This window comes from Saccoglossus kowalevskii, chromosome 1 (genome assembly GCF_978046115.1).
Source record: "Saccoglossus kowalevskii chromosome 1, keSacKowa6.1, whole genome shotgun sequence".
Lineage (NCBI taxonomy): Eukaryota > Metazoa > Hemichordata > Enteropneusta > Harrimaniidae > Saccoglossus > Saccoglossus kowalevskii.
Window position 1 is genome coordinate 37634198 of NC_140641.1, and position 3723 is coordinate 37637920.

The 3723-nt window shown below is 36.9% G+C and overlaps 1 long non-coding RNA gene across 1 annotated transcript; it reads left to right on the forward strand.

Moving 5' to 3' along the window:
- Positions 1-630: 630 nt before the first annotated feature.
- LOC144356172 (uncharacterized) lies at positions 631-1472 on the forward strand. The gene is made up of 2 exons (XR_013421401.1): positions 631-710; positions 1424-1472. It is a non-coding gene; the product is annotated as an uncharacterized LOC144356172 (long non-coding RNA).
- The last annotated feature ends 2251 nt before the right edge of the window (positions 1473-3723 follow it).

Below are 3723 nucleotides of genomic sequence, written 5' to 3' on the forward strand. Positions count from 1 at the left end.
TAAAACTGACTGGTTCTTATTAAAAAATCACTCAAAATTCTAAGGCTGTATAATTCTAATATCAGGATAAATAAAACTGTTTGAACAATTATCATACCACATTTTGCACAAAAAAATGTTTTCATAATTATAATTGTTTTGTGAAATCGTCTATTGATATTTTGTTTTTATTTCATTCATACTACATCTATATTTATAAATACATTGTGCTGCGAGTCAACCCATGTCATCTGATGTAGGGATATATGCCCTATTCCTACGTCATGTTCAAATATGTTTACTTGTTATCGATTCACTACCAGATTCAACCATGATTGCCCGCAGGGCGAGTTCGGTACACGACAAATTCAACTGCAGAACGGGAAGTACGAATGACTTTTAAAGAGAAGTGGGCGTGGGACACTATATGTATAGATCCCATCCGCATTTAACCTATATTAATCCACCTGTTATAATGATTTTTTTTCCTTTTTCCCAATTTAGTGATGTGAAGACCGGCAAAATATACTATTGATAATTATATAAGACAGCATTACTACATGAATGATTCGTCAACGATGCTCCCTAAGCTTGGTATTGGTCACATAGTCCTAGCGACTCTCACAATCATACTTGGCATTCTGTTGATTTTATTCTGGGACGAGGATACTAGTCTCGCGGCACAGGGACATGGATGGGAAATAGGTCTGCATATCGTCTGCGGTGCATTTGTGAGTTTCAGATTAGATTTTTCTTCCGTCTAATACTGAGACGAAACTACTTCTGAGAAACAAAATACATGTAATCATCACTCATAGAGGAAATGTTTATGATACACTTCCAAAAAGCACCTAAACAACAGAAACTATTGTATTATATTATATTATCATATACATCATGTTATTTATTGTGATCATTAGTATTATACTTGATTTAAACATGAAAATATGTGAAAAAACGCAACTGAAGTCCATTTAACTTATATTTTATAAGAAAACAATAATGGCCCATTTTTAACGAATAGCGACTTTGCTATAATTTTTGCATGGAGTTATAAGAGTACGATGCACCATGGGGATTACAAAGTCAGCCTTCACGCAAGATGTAAGAGTATTAACATTGTGTTAACATTTGTTTTGCTTAATCTTGATATGGTCAACTAACCACCACAGTAGTATGTAACAGCTCCCATGTACCACGTTGAAATGGAGTGTCTTATGCAAATGCAATATTTTATTATTTAACTAAAATGGCTAGGGATGGGTAAGGCAAGGAAAATAATTAATATTATGTGTAATTAATATTATGTGTCTAATTTCTCTACTAAATTGCATCAATAATGTTATTTTCCTTGGTGTGGATGTCCATAGAATTGCCCTTTTCACTCCGTGATAACCCGCCCGGCCATATTAGAAGAAAAACACGTTTATTTTAATCGTTTCAGTACCTGGTACCAGGATTTATTGGATGCGTTTTGGGAAGGAAACGAAAAATATCAACGGTAAGAATTGGTTTAAAGAGTACTTGTACCCCATATACATCATCAGTATATTCATTAACATTAATGTATTTTATTATATTAAAAATGCAGCAATACAAATTAACATGTGGTTTTCTATACTGAAGACAAAGTCTATTTTGGGTGGCCATACCTCAAATTTGGTCCTAATGTAGTAGGCGTGGAGCTTGTAATCAAACAAATTTTACGAAATTTACGTTTTTCTCTTGGTCTTCAAGTTACCTCCATTTTTAACTTGTAAATACCCGTGAATATATTCCTTAGCTTATGTATATGCTGTATGTCGGTTTAGAAAGTAAGCCGTTTTGTAGTTTGAAGTGGCTGGACAGTGCTCCGACTGTTATAAGTGTCAAATAATGACGTCACACATTTCAACAATGTTAGTTTATCAGGGTGTTTTATCATAAGCAGGAAGTTTTTAAAAAAATCGCATTATCTCACATGAGGTCATACAAACAAATGTTTACATTATATAACTATATTAGTTTCTGACTTTTTTCGGAAATATTTTTTTCTTATTACCATATCTGCAATGCGTCAGAAAACATTTTCTTTATTCAATGTGTGTGTTGTTTTTTTACCAAGGTTGGTGGATTGGTGGCTGCGTCTGTATACGCCATTGTGATGACTTTGGCTCAGACACTCCATGCAACATTCACAATTGTATCCGCAGTAAGTACCATCATAGCTTCATTCTTGATACCATGCTTCTGACACGGTTGTTATGAAAAGAAACGAATGCGTTGCTGATCACGGGTAAAGGCCAGGGTTATTATTTATTATTCCGATGGCGTATGACAATTACCAGGAAGCATTGCGCGATCGAAATAAAATCTCACAAGTAGTTTTGAATGCCCTTCAACTGGAAGAAGATTATATTTTACTTGACCTTTATCGCGAGATTCGGTTAATTTGTCGCCCCGGAATACACAAAATAGGTTTATCCCGTCCCGGTGGGTCCACAGTTGTTATGTGTAATTTATATTTTCTAGGACTCGTTCGCCATGACACTCATATCGTTGGGCCTTATGGTTACAGCGATCATTGAGCTGATTATATCGGTAATAACAATTATTGTCGCAGTCCGGGTCATTTCAGTGGAGGAAAAACAACGGTTTCAGGTGACTTTCAACTCTGCTTCAATCTACCTTTTCCGTGTCTAGTTTTAAAGGCGATGGTCGTCGCGTCGCGTTCTGTTCGATATGGGCTCATAGCGACGTATACAACGCGTGTAAAATACATTGTTTATTTACATAAAATTCGAACACGCGACGACCACCGCGCTTTAAGCTCACATTTTGACTTGTTATTCGTTATTTTTAATGGCGTCCATCTCAATTTCTTGAATGGTGACAGATATCTTGAGTTTCGGTTGTATTTCCAAAAACTCTCCAGAGAACTGATTTTCAACAAAGGTTGGCACTTAGTGCGTCTTCCACTTGTATAGATGATTTATTGTTGTCATACATATTTTTGTTTTTTGTATATATATATATATATTTTTTTGTGCCAGGCGACAGTTCCGGACATTCAGTGTCACTGTTGTCTCTCCTGACTTTTTTTTTGTATGTGCAAATTGCAAGTGCTAGTGCCGACACCTAGTGCATTTTGCCACCGAAGTCATATTCATGTTCGAGACTACATGACAGGGTTGTGTGGCCATCTCTCTGTCAAATGGCAATTTGTAATGCGCTATCCTGGCGTCAACCAGACCCAGTCGAACACAAGCACCTGCGGACCTTAACCAAGTGTTCCCCAAAGTCGGATTCGTTAGTGAATGAATCTCGGCCAGTGGGATAAACCTTCCCATTGAGTCAGTGGTACACCCACCCAGGGTAGGGGTCGACCCTTTTGATGTTCAGCCTAAGGTAGGATTTGAACTTGGGTCTACCGATCATGAGTCTGATGCGACAACCACGATGCTACCAGTGACCGGTTTGTCATACATGTTACTTATAAAACTGTTTAATTCACACAGCGGTTTACACGTACCAGATCCCGTTCATCGATTTGCAACCCGTGTCATCCAGCTGCACGGTTTAACCCTATCGCACTTGAGTCGTTGGCAGATGAAAGATATCAAACACGAGGTACGTACTAATTATTATAATATCATGATGTCATTTAAATAGTGTGACATAGGTTTCACGGGCTTTATATGGGAAACTGTACATATTATTATAATTTATTCATTGCTAATTTGCAAACATGCCAATTTCGATAAC